At 42.1% G+C, this 13,005-nt stretch overlaps 1 protein-coding gene across 5 annotated transcripts in view; it reads left to right on the top strand.

Moving 5' to 3' along the window:
- The first annotated feature begins 1,341 nt into the window (after positions 1-1,341).
- DISP1 (dispatched RND transporter family member 1) overlaps positions 1,342-13,005 on the top strand; it is an 87,972-nt gene continuing 76,308 nt past the window's right edge. For 2 of the 5 annotated variants that reach the window (XM_054194234.1, XM_054194230.1), the window contains exons 1-2: positions 1,346-1,494; positions 4,374-4,569. The gene's annotated coding sequence lies outside the window, so the exon portion shown is untranslated. Of the gene's footprint in view, positions 1,495-1,528; positions 1,547-4,373; positions 4,570-13,005 lie in introns of those variants that run through there. The other 3 variants (XM_054194231.1, XM_054194233.1, XM_054194236.1) reach the window with 3 other exon arrangements.

Genomic DNA, 13,005 nt, shown 5'->3' with positions numbered 1-13,005 from the left:
CATCAACCTCCACAGCATTTCATGCTCCAATCTTACCCCTGTCTGACCAAACACAAACTCTTGGACTGATACAGGAGACTGCTGGCATTTAGGGTGAGGTCTGAGTCAGAAGTCAAGATTATAATGAGCCTTTAATAAAAACCACGTTGAGTGAACTCCAGAGGAAGGATGAAGAGGGAGAGAGTCAATGTCTCTGACTCAGGCTGCGAACTCTGACTTTCAAACCATCGACTGCCTGACCTGGGGTGTTTCATGTGCTTCAGAGCGACTTTTAGAGAGCCAATTACCTTTGTGATGGGATGAAAGTGTAACAGCCTGTCATGTGCAGGTCACTGCAGATTATCCAGTATTTTATTCCGGTTTGAAAAATTACAAAGCCATACTTCTATTCCAACTGCAAAAGCAAGCACTCAAAGGTTAGGCAACTCCATGTCTCTGAGCAACAATGCAACCACACTTCAGCCCATTCTGTGCACGGGATGAGGCAGAGGTCCTTTGGGACAAAATGGTATGCGATCGCGTAATTAAAAACTAAAACATATGCACAAGATGGCACAATGATGGCTGTAGCAAGCTTTTGCTAGCATTTCAGCACTGGATTTACCCATTCTTTTCTATGTGTGATTTTATATTGGATGTTAACGTGGTTTTTTTAAAAGATCAAGGACGGTCCGTAGCGAGCGCAGAGATGATGCGGGCCTCGCTGTGGGGGCCAGAGAAGGGATCTGCGTTACAGCCTGGGATGAAACACAGTGGCCCAGGCCGTGCCTCAGGTGGGCCCAGCTGCTGGATCCACAGGTGAGGCCGAGGAGGCAGCCTGGGCCCCTCATCCTGCTCCCCTCCTCCCTGCTGTTCCTGGCCTTCCCGCCACGTTCCCTCTCTCGCCCCGGTGCCTCAGGCCCTCTGTGATCACCTCACGTCACAGGGTGGCTGCTGAGAGGTTTAGTTTCTTGACTTAACTTCCCCAGGAAAAAAAAAAAGAAGAAAAAGATTTTCTGCTAGTCGCATTATGCTTGTTCGCTTTTCTTTATTGTAATTTGCCAATGCTGAAGAGAACCGCTTCAACCCTAGGTATGACTTTCCCTCTGCCTAGATCTGTTTTTAAAACCGTGTGTATTAGGCTGTTGTTCTTCGGAGAGTTTTAGGAAAACCTCCATCCGTGGCACCTCCCCGACGTAACCCCACCGGCTCACGGGGCTTGGGAACATGGGGAGGACGGGGACTGGGACAGGCCGCGCCACACTCAAGATGGCGAAAGGCCGGGCCGGGCGCCGCGCTCAAGATGGCGCCTCTCCCGCCACCCTCTCCCCCCCCGCAACATCGTTCCCTTCCCCGCCCTCCCGGCGGTGACTTCCGGAGGGAGAGGGCGTCCGTCCCATGGTAACTGCGCCACGGTGGAGACGCCGCCGCCGCGGGGGTTGCTTGCTTCCTGCCGCCACCCGGGCCACAACAACGGGCAGCCGCCTCCGGGGCCCCGCCGCCGGCAGCCGCCAGGTACGCGCCGCCGGGCGGGCCGGTGGCTTTCCCCCGCCCCCCCGGTCGTGAGGTGAGAGGAGCCCGCCGGGGCGGGCGGGCCCCGCGGGGCGGTCTCTCCGCGCCGCCGCTGAGGTGTGCGGCCCCCGCGGCTGGAGGGCGGTACCGGCCGCGTCAGCCGCAGCCGGCTCCGGCGGGCACCGGGCGGCGGGGCCCCTCAGCGCGGCGCCGGGTGGCAGGCAGCCCTCCCTCCCGCCTTTCCTCCGCCGGGACGGCTCCCACCGGCCTTAGGGCTGGCGGGCGCGCCCCCGCCGCCTCCGGGTCCCCCATGCGGGAGGCGGCTCCCCGCCGACCGCGCCGTGGGGTCGGTCGGGCCGGCGGCTTGGGGGAGGTGGCGGTGGCCCCCCGCTCCGGCGGCGGGTGTAGCGGGGAGGGTAAACCCCCCGAGCTGGGGGTAGGGCTCCCGGAGTTTGGGGGTGGGGGGCGCCACCGGTGGGGTGCGCTCTGGGGCCCCGTACCCGCTGGACACCGGCGTCCCCTCAGCGGGGCAGGGAGAGCTCTCCTTGGGGCGGAGGTGTGCAGGCGGTCGTGGTTCTCCTCTCTGCCAGTGATGCCCTTGTCTTCTGAGCCTTGTTTTAAAACGTGATGTAAAAATGAATTATTTCTATGTTCCCATCTGAATTTTTTGTGTTTATTTTAGTGGGAGGTGGGACCTTTCTTTAAAAGAAGGTGTTAAGGCATCTTAACTTTTTTGGTTCGTTATGGACTGAAATATGATCAGCCTTTCGTGTGCTTTTGGCTTTGTTCAGGCATACGCTGCTTGTAGCTGCCTGTTTTATTTGTTAGGAGCAAAGACGCAGTCAGAACGTAAGGTCTACAGGCAGCGGTTTATAAAGGGGTACTCATGGCCCCCTTACTCCTTGGGAAGTAAGGTACGGTAACTCCCGACTTCTGTTTGCACAGCCAGTGTTCTGATAAGCTGCTTAAGCCTTGCTTCCAGCAGTGGTGGCAAACGCAGGAGATGTATAGTGGAGAGGCCATTAGGGCAGAGGTCTGCCCAGAGATATGTACGTTATGAGTAGCCTCCTCAGTTTCTGCCCCCAGTGCATGTAACCAGTTACTGTCCTGTCAGCGATGGCATCCATAGCCATTGCAACGAGTTACCACTGTGCCCCGGGTCAGTTCCCACGTGAAGGAGGGCTCACCTGGTGAGCTTCCTCTGTCCTTCTCCTAGTAGAGGAAGGAGAGGTTTTAATTGAAAACAGTTCTGCGAGGAAGGCAATAGGACACTCCGTCTTTTTTTTCTGTCTCTGGATAAGATCGCAAAATGCCGTTATGCAGAATGGTTGATGGTTCACGTTATATGTCAGCAAATGAGAGCTAGCACTTTTCAGGAGAGGGATGAAAAGCTGTAGTTACTCAAAGTGTGTCTGTAGCATGTGTGTATTTTAAATGAACAAGAACTGTATGATCAGAATGGCAAGTAGGCTGTTATAGAATATCTGGCTTAGGCAAACCTGTAAAATAGTAACAAACACCAAATTGACAATGGGCTTATAAACGTGCTCAGCTTTAAGAGTGTTGACTGGTGGAATTGCAGGGGAATGAAGGCGCAAGAAAGCAGTTGGGGCAGGTAGGGACTGGGAGAAAGGTGGGATTTCTTAACTGGGCAAAGGGATAAGAGCCTGAAGCAAACAGCCTGCAGTGATGGAGGTGGAAGAGATCCAGTGTGAAACAGCCAAGGCAGGGAGTGATGATCTTTGGAGTGGGGAAGTGTGCATTAGGAAAATATAAATACTTAAAACATCATCATTCATAGACTCTTCTGGCAAATACTTAAATTTGTAATCACAAAATTGTTGACTCTAACAAATAATAATGCTTATAAGCATTTACAGTGTGTTATAATGTTTATAACATGCACAAGTTGTATTGATTTCACATATATTTACATTTTACTCTGAATGTAAAATAAATAAGACTTGTGCTTCTTTAGTTTTTCGGTAGCTCCCAGGAACTGCAGCTAGTATTGAGATGCTGCTGTGCTGGTTGCTGAATATACAAGTGAACTGAGATACAAATTAAAAAGGCAAAAAAACATCCAGTGGCTTTTTTTGCTTAAGTAATTATCTTTAAATGTTAAGCTTAAAGTAACAAAACACAACAGCCTTTGACACTAGTATTCTATTTAGAATGGTTGAACTATACCATGATTGTAGTGTAAGGTATTTTGGAAGTCATTAAATAGAAAGGAAAATCAAATTCTGCAGAAAGATTTATTTCCTCCTTTACAGCAAAGTGAGTAATATCCTGTAGTAATGTAATAGCCTAGTTTGAGGACACAGTTATTTTGAGATTAGAAGCTTAAATATGTACGTCAGTTAAAAGCAGATGGATGATGAAATTGGGACCTGATACTATAGTGGTGCCAAGTATGGAAGACTGAGTTAGGATTTGGGTCTTTGTAGTGTAACTCAAGAGAGTTGGGGTGGTTTTTTTTCCGCCTTTTGTGGGGCATTGCCTATATGTAGGGAATAAAACACAAGGATTGGATTTTTTTTTTTAATTTTTTTTAACCTGCTTTTGAACTTGGTAGTGGAGTTAAGGTTGTTTGCTGGTTGTATAATGTGATAAATAAGGCTGCGGTGGTGACTGCCTTTGTGGAACCTGGGAGAGAGCAGTTTTGATGGCTGGGCTTTCCTATGTATAGAGCAGCACCTTTTGCTTCAGTTTGACTGCCTTCTTTTGCTCAGATGCATGAGACACATGACTTGAGGATGAAGCATGTTCTCTTATTTTTTAGCAGACAGGCTTATATCATTGCTGAGAAAGTAGGGGTTTTCCCTTCAAATGACTTTTTTTTTTCTTGCTCCTTCTTTCCAAATCTGCTACCATCGCAGATTCCCGACTCTCTTGAAGAATGCCATGAGAAGCTATTTTTGACTGATCAGAGAATTACTCTAGTAGGAATAAAAGACACTGATGGAGAAGAGCGGTCCCAAGGGGACTCGAAGAAAGAGATGGAATTCAGATTAGTAGCCTCCAAAAAAATCTTGCTGTAGAAGAGGTGAAAAATAAGACTATAAAAGAACAAAGGTAAAAAGAACATGTGAAAACACTTAGTTCTCATAATGTTACCCTTTCCCATGAGGAGGCTTTTTGAATGGCTTTCATAGTAATGTGTCTCATATGTTGACCATAGATTTGAGCAGTAAGCTTTGCTTTTCCTCTAAGCCTTTAACACAGATGATTGATTTATTAGCTTTGATAGAAGTATAGAATTACTTTCAAACTTTGAAATACATAATAAGCACCTCAGATAATTAGCAAGCCTACAACTATCTCTCTTTAAAGTGATCAATGGCATTAATTTGGTTTGGTAACCATGGCTATTTTCTTGTTCAGCGACCATATGGTATTTCTGAGTTTAGTGTGACTTCCTGTGAGCAGTTTTTACAAAGTCAGCTGGGCTTTGGTGTGAAGTGCAGCAAAAATTAAACACTATGGGGAGGTGTGAAAATGTTCTTAAATTAAAAAAAAATAAAAAAGCTGGTTGCCTTTCTGCCCTAAGAAAGCAGGTTGCTTTCACTTCAGCGTAAAAGCAGATTGTAGCCTCTAAATCATATATTTAGTGAGGCTGTAATGCTACAGTAGTCAAAGTTTGTTACTACTGCTTGTTTGACACTGAAATTTTTAATACAAATAACTTACAGATCAGTGTTTTTTTGTAAATGAAATACTTTCTAACTTTACTGTAAAAATGAGACCACTGTTAACAGTAACTTACCCTTTGAAGGGTATCTCTTCTTGAGGTGTGATACATTAATGCTGTTGTCGCGTGTCTTGACACTAACAGAACAGCCACATGAAACTTCCATTGGAATTCTGATTTTTGAGGCTTGCAGTAGTCAAAGTGTGAATTCTATATGTCACGTAACTTTTGGAACACCAAATCCAAAGAGTTAAGAGTTTTTTGAGAAACTTTCTGGGCATCAAGGAGTGCAGTCCTGCTGAGTTGGTGAAAGCTGGAATAACAGAGAAGATTCCTCGGTTGGGAAGCCCTTTGCTGTGTGTGAAGCAATTCTATAAAAGTGAAAGGTGGTTGTGTGTTTTGTTATTTGTTTTTTTTTAAGCTGACCTTTACTCTCTGCTTATTAATAGCAGTTTAAATTGGTCTGCAGGAGATTGTCCAGCATGCAATATTAATAAAAATAAATTTGGCCGGGATAGTTGTGGGGAAGAAGAACTGGTGTGAAGTGGTGAACCGGGAAAGAAAAGATGATCTAAAAGTGGAAGCAGTCAGGCCAGGTGAGCGGGGTGAAGAAAAGTGTAGACCTTGCAAGAATAAACTTTTCGGGAGAGGGAAGGTGGCACTGGGGAGAGACAGAGGGAGGAACTGGTTGATATACAGGCAGGGAAGTCCTACTTGAAATTAAGTAGAAATACATCTGAAAGGAGTGACAGGCACCAGCAGAGGAACCTAGTGACTGTAGGGTGCATGGTCTCGGAGCGTGTGGATGTAGATGAGAACAGGGGTATGTGGAGCCTGTCCCCCTGTGAGGGGGAAATGTGAGTGTTGGTGTGGGGAACTGAGGGACTTGTGGTATGGAGGCAGCTTAAGGCACGTGGCCCAACATGAGAGGAGCTGTACAGGTACACCCAAGAGGGACATGGTAGGGTGCCATGCTGGGTGTCCTCAGTGGTGCAGAGCCCAGAGTGGTGGTCACAGTGTGCTCACCTTACAGAAGCTGTGAATGGAACACTCTTCCCTCTCTATTCTTATTCCTACCCCTATCTTTATTCTCTATGGTAGAAGTGAAAAACTTGCTTTCTAGTAGGTTGGTATAGTCAACCTATGACTGGAAATGATGTTAGCTTTCTGCTTTCAAGTCTCTGAAGAAGGGTCTTGCTTTGTATCTTAATCTATAGCATTGTTGTTTTTGTAGGAAACAGGCAAACACAGCATGATAAAACCATTCTTGTGCTGTCTATAGTACAACATAACTCTTGTGCTATGTAGCACAAATTAATAAAAATTACTGAATTAAGCCATAACTATTAGCAGATGGATACTGTGTTTTAGTCTTGTATGGTGTCTCCTTGTTAATGAACTTGACATGCAGATAAAATGGGAAAGAGATAGCTCTGGCTTTACTAGGAGGAAATGATCCCCTTGTCATCTGAAAACACTTAAGTTCCCGGCTGACGCGTGCAGGCTCAGCAATAGCGCTTCTTGTCTGGAGCCATAGCATTTAGAAATTAAACTATTGTTATTCCTGGATTGTCAAGAATCTCTTTATCTTCCATCTTTATGTAACCAAGGTTGGTCAAGGGCTGTAAACAGCCTTGTGGTAGGCTTCCTGGTATTTCTCTATGCTATTGCCATCCTTGCATGTGATAAGACGTGCTTGTTGGAGCCGTACCAAGGGGTAAATCTCAAAGGCAGTAACTATTGCCACAGCTAATACTGTGCTTGTGGCTTGCCTTTCAAAGGTATCGCATTTGCTGTTTTCCTGAGTGTTTGAAGAGAGTATTGATGAGCATTGTTTCAGGTTTGAATGTTTAAGTACAGCAGCATCATCTTCCTGTGACTGGTACCTGTCTGATCAATGAGTATGCTTTAAAAATACTTTAGACATAAAATGACTAACTTAAGAAATTGATTCTTTCAATGTGCATCTCTTTAAGGCTTCTTTACAGATGTCGTATTTAATTATATGTGTAACATAAGAATTTATCTATGTTTTATCTTGGGGAAGATGCATTTGCCACTGATATGTGTTCAAGCTGTCTTGTGTGAAGTGCTTGTCTGTGATTAAATATTTATACACAGTATGGAGCATCAGTAGTGAGATTTGAGAAGACACATTTTGTAAATACAAAATCCATTCTACCTGGAATGTGAGTGGAATGATACAGCTCAAATTACATGTGTGCTTCAGGGAAGTGCTGGAATTAAAGCTGGGGTTTTCAGTGTTTGTTTGGGTTTTTTTTTGCAAGGCCTCATCTGTGGTCTTCCAAATTTTGCATTTTCCTATTAATTGTAAGACATGGTGGGTGCTTGATACCTATAGACTTGGACTGAAGATGCTTCTAGGCTTGATGTGAACTTAAAAGACTTTCTTAGGAATTTTCTTCCCTTTCTGTTTCCTAAAAGTAATTGCTATGCTCAGCATTACAGCTGGTAGGATCCATTCTAAAGGTAAAAATATTTAATATTAAATAGCCTTGTTGGGCAGCAGTTCTTGAAGTTGCATAAAAACTGGGTGATATAGAGGTGTCTTTGGGTGGGAGGAAGGAAGAAGGGGATTTTGAGAACTAAGTCATTAATTAAAGGTTGCTGCAGTTACGATGTTTTGAGCTTAGAAAATTACAGAGTACTATGCCACATAGTTTGAATATGTAAGTAAGTTAAAATATTTTCTTTAATACGTATGCTGTTCAAAATAATTATATAAAGCTGAAGGGAATTTTTGCCTCTTGGAATAAACTTTACCCTAGTCTTGAACATATGTTCTCACTTATTGTTGATAGCTTCTCTAATACCATAAAAAAACTACAGCAGGTATTGCAAGAATTCAGTAACTTAATCTTAACCCTTTGAAGTTAAATCATGTGAAATGTACATCATGCTGATACCTTTATAAAAACATAATGGAATTAAAACAAAAATCATTATTAAAATGAAAAATAAGATCATTAATATAGTTTAGAACTCACTGCTGAACAGTCCTAGAAATTTTTTGGGCCTGAATTAGTCATCACGTATTTTCTTTGATGAAATGAAAAAGCAAGATTTGTATCAAGGGTTTTGGAGTATAGTATTTGTAAATGTATCATTGTGTAATAATGTTTATACATTAAGACAGCTGAAGAAAGTATAGTTATGGGGTTTTTTTATGTGTAACCGCTTAACTGTTGCATCGGTAAACTGTTTTCCTCTGCTTAATCTGCTGTCAAGCAAAGCCAATTTAAGATCCGCTGCAAACTCAGTGCTTTGGCAACTTGTTCTCTGTTAAAAAATGGTAGAGATGGTATTAGTGGGAAAACAATTACTTGCTTTGTAAGCAGTGCTGTTGAGTTATGACTAAGTATATTGATTTGCCTGGCCAACACAAACTCCAGACAGATTTTTTTTTTTTTTTTTCCCTGTGGCCTTTCCACTAGAGGGTCACATGGCTGTTTGTTATTGCCTTGCATATGCTTGAGTACTACAAACCAAACTAATTTCTGGGGAAATTCAGAGGTTTTTAAGTGACTTTTTTGCAAATAGATTTTGATCACTGATGTGAAATGATGGGTGGACTGAGGGGGGGGCTTGTCTCTCTCTTCTTAGCTTTTCAAAATCTGTTACTTTGCAAGGCTCTTTAACTTCTCTTTGTCACGGCTTTACCAATAACATATGCAATAAAGACATTATTGACTTTCAGAAATATGTGGATTTCTAATCTTTTTTACTATGTAGGCAGGAGAAACTAGCATCTGTTTGCTTGTGCCAAACATATTTTTGGTTTTTTCTAAATTGGCATCTTTTCCTCTAACCCGCAATGGTGATTTGAATATACTCTTCAGAGGTCCTTGCTGCATTTAGAACTTAGGCTGCTAACTCTGTAAAACCCACGAACTCAAGCCGTAATAATGGGATTATGAGACACTGAGGCTTCTTCCTATTTTTGAGGTCCAAGAATAATTAACAGAGCTCTTTCTTGTCTACCCTACCTTTCAGTATTGCCCTCTCCATTTCAGGGAAGGGTCTGGTGGTTGCTGCCCTAGTGCCAGAAGTTCCAAGTTAAAATTTAGTAAACTGGTAATAGTGGGTCTGAATGATATGCTAAAATGATCATACTGCTTTCCTCTTCAAGACTTAATGCCAACTCTTTTGTCAGCCCTGTTAGAAGGATGTTCTTTGGTGTCTTGTTCACCTTTACTGGAAACTTATATTCATGTTCGTGTTACGAATTTTCTCCATTGTATTACAGCTCTAAGAAGAATGACTGGAGCAGAGCAGAAAACAAATAGAGTAAGCAAAAAGATTGAACAAAGTAGTTCTTAATAAGATGTAGTTATCTCTTATATGTGAGCTGCTTCTGGGTAGTATTCCATGATTTACTGTTAAAAGTAATAAAATGTGGGCAAAAACAAGCACTCATGGCTGTTGCATGAAGAAGGGCAGGTGGTGGGAACTGATGCAGCAATTTTGTTCCACTGCTTAAACTTTTCTTTCTCACAGTTACCTTCTTTCAGTGAATTTAGACTTGTATAGGCGAGCTTCCTGAGAGCCTATCTATAATTAACAATATCAAGTAGTTTTAGTTATAGATGTGGCTGCCATGTGCAGCAGCTGTGCTCTTGCTGTGGGTCATATTCTAGGTCGGGATGACAGCACTTGTTGGGAGATATGAATCCTTCCTACTTTGTACTACATCACGCAAGCCTGGTAACGTGATCTTGCTTTCTGCTTATGTGTTCATGGCATAAGACTATACAGTTTGCTAAGCCAGCAGAAAACTACTGGCTTAGGTTAGTTTTCTGCTTCTCAAGTTGAATGAGCTCAACACATGGTCAGATGTACACCAGCATGATTGGTACAGCTCAACCAGAACAGGAGGCAAGAGACCTCATTTAGTACTAATGAGGTATTTGGTGATCAGTTAGATCGTTTCCATCTGTGACATAAGACTTTGTTTTTCCAGTTTGCCAAACTGGACTATTGATAACTTAAATGTGAGATGCTGCTGGGTGTTTCGTAAATTAGGGTGCAGACAAGTAGTAAAAAGCTGAATGGTGAAAATATTCTCAGAAATCAACTGGTTGCAACCTTTTTGGGAAAGGTTTGGATAAACCTTTTAAATAAAAAATATTTAAAATTGCTGGTTTCCTACTTTCATTAAAGTATGGATTTCTCTCTATAAATTTGGTTAAGAGCATGTATTGCCTGAGAGGTCTCACACTGAGACAGTTATGTTAAACAATTTTAGAATTAAGCTTAAAAGGTAAATATGGTTAAATAATAGAAATGCATGATACAAAGGCATTACACTGTACGACATCTATGAGTAACCTGTTTAAATTAGTGTGTTCATGGCTCTAGAGAGGTTTTTTTACAGGGCTGTCTCTTTCTTTGTATCTGTTCAGGCATGTTTGATACTAAGGGCATCCTCATATGCTTACTACAATTAAGATAGTTTACTTCTAGAATAGTTTGTATGATGATAAGGAGAATAAGCGGTTGGCCTGCAACTGAGTAAAGAAATGTAACATGATGCTGAGAAAACGGTATGTTTAGTGCGCTTGTTGCTTCAGACTAATCTTTATTGGAGGACAAGCTGCAATTATACCTGACCCCAGAAACAGACGTGTGAAAACTTTCCTTAGATGAGGAAAATAATGAAGAACACTTAAAACAGTGCTAATTTGAAAAGCAAATGAGATTCAGACAAGGTTATTTTACTTAATCTGATTCCTGGTCTCAGAACCGTTATCTGTTTCCGTATAGACAGATAAAGCTCTTTAAAGACAGGGAGAAGCCAAGCCATTACTTGTATCTAAGAGGGGCAGGTGGAAAGGAGCCATTAGAGAACTGGAGACCACTTGCAAAAACATTGTAATAATATGAACTATTTGGTGAACTCTTAAAGGAAAAAGTACAAAGGTGTTAAATAACTATAAATGTGGATTTTCTCAAAACAAAATTCACAAGCAGTTGAATCTCCTTTCGTGAGATGGTATCCAGTCTTGTTTGGGAGGAACAAATACATTCTTAATTTAATGAGCTATTCCAATGATGTAGTCTGTATGAAAAGCAAGGAAATGTTTCTCTAAATACCGTAAAGTTGGTGAAAAACTTTAAATAGTTTCATGGATCACTGTCAGACCAGAGGATGTCTAGACTGAATGGTCTCTGCAGGGTTCTGTCACTAATTTCAACTTAAGTGAAACGTTAAGGCTATGCAATATTAGCAGCAGATGGTACCAGGCTCGGAATTGCTGCAAGTGTGTTGGAAAACGTGGTTAGTGTTCAGAATGACCTAAAGAAAGTGGAGAAACGGTCTGGGGAAGAATATGCCTTTTGGATAAGGACAAGACTCAAGATCCTCCATTTATTGATCATCTCTGTACAAGTAGGCAGTGGGGAAGTAGAAGGAGTTTTATGTCGAGGATCTGGGTATGTTGCAGTTAAACTGGATGTGGTTCTGGTAACATAGGTGTTGCAAACAAGTCAGCTGTGCTGTGATACATAAGCAGGATAACTTTCCATAAATCACGTGACGGTCCTTCATTCTAGGCTTAGGCATTTCACCTCAGGAAAATCTCGAGTACTTTGAGAGAGTACAGAGGAAAGTAAAGAGAACAAAATCTTGAAAATGTAATTATTTTATTCACAGAAAGATTTAGAACTATTTCTCCTAAACAACAGAAGACTGTAGGGAGAAGGGAGAGTTGTCTTCAGGTGAGATAGAAACAAGAAGAGAGGAGAGCATTTTTCATTCTAGCCGCTCTGACGACAGAACTACTGGTAATGTGCTTAAACTGCAACAAAGAGGGTGTAAATGGACACTAGAACAAAGATTGTGAACCACTGGAATAGATTGCTTGGGAAGGCCATGGTATTTGCAGAGTACCTTGTAAGTATTTTAGTTAATCTGTGCCTTACAAGGTACTCTATGTCTAGACCATGCTTTTCTCCTCCAGTCCTGAGAGGGTATGTTAGCTGATTTATTGAGCTCCTTTCCAACCATTATTTTATAGTATTAGAAAATCCTAGAAGGGTTTCTAGAAAGCAGGGACATACAAATTAAAAAGGTATCAATGTGGTTAATAGCATTGGGTCCACGTTAATCACTTTTTCATTTTGTGCTAATGGGTCTTGCTATCAAAATCACACATCTGTACTCCCTCATTTCCACTCCCTGCTCTTCAAAGAAAAGTAATATTGCATTGGGGGAGAGGAGGGAAATACTTTTATAAGTCTTCTGGCTCGCTTCCACATTTCATGACTGTAAATATCTTCCAGTTGATACACTAAGTGTATACTGGTGGCTACAAACTTCCAGAATCATCTTTCTTCCCCAGCTTCATAAAAAATTGCTTTGGGCACAAGGGAGAAATTAGAATCTTCAAACCCCATGGTAAGTTTGATATCGGATTCTGAGATTTCAGACTGCTTTGCTTGTTACTCTAAGTTAGAATTAAGATATAAAATAAAACATTCCCTCATTAGCAGATACCAGCCTTTATCTTGCACGCCCTTTTTCCTAAAACTGGCAATTAAGATGTATGAATAAGAGGCAGTGTAGTCTGGTAGCAGGAACTTGGGCCTGGAAGACAGAACTGTCAGCATCTTAATCTTAGATACGACGTTGAATTATGATTTGCTGAAGGGCATGTTTAATTCCTGGCCATGTTTTCCACACATGGAACGGAATGCTGTAAGGATTTTTTTTTTTTGTCTGTAGCTACAGAGATTAAAACTCTTCAACATGTATCTCTTTCTGCATTAAAAGTTAGTGTGTAAGCCGAAGGTTTTCATTC

The sequence above is a fragment of the Rissa tridactyla genome, chromosome 3, assembly GCF_028500815.1.
Source record: "Rissa tridactyla isolate bRisTri1 chromosome 3, bRisTri1.patW.cur.20221130, whole genome shotgun sequence".
NCBI classification, from domain to species: Eukaryota; Metazoa; Chordata; class Aves; order Charadriiformes; family Laridae; genus Rissa; species Rissa tridactyla.
The sequence above is the reverse complement of the archived record's forward strand: the minus strand, read 5'-3'. Positions and strand labels throughout refer to the sequence as shown.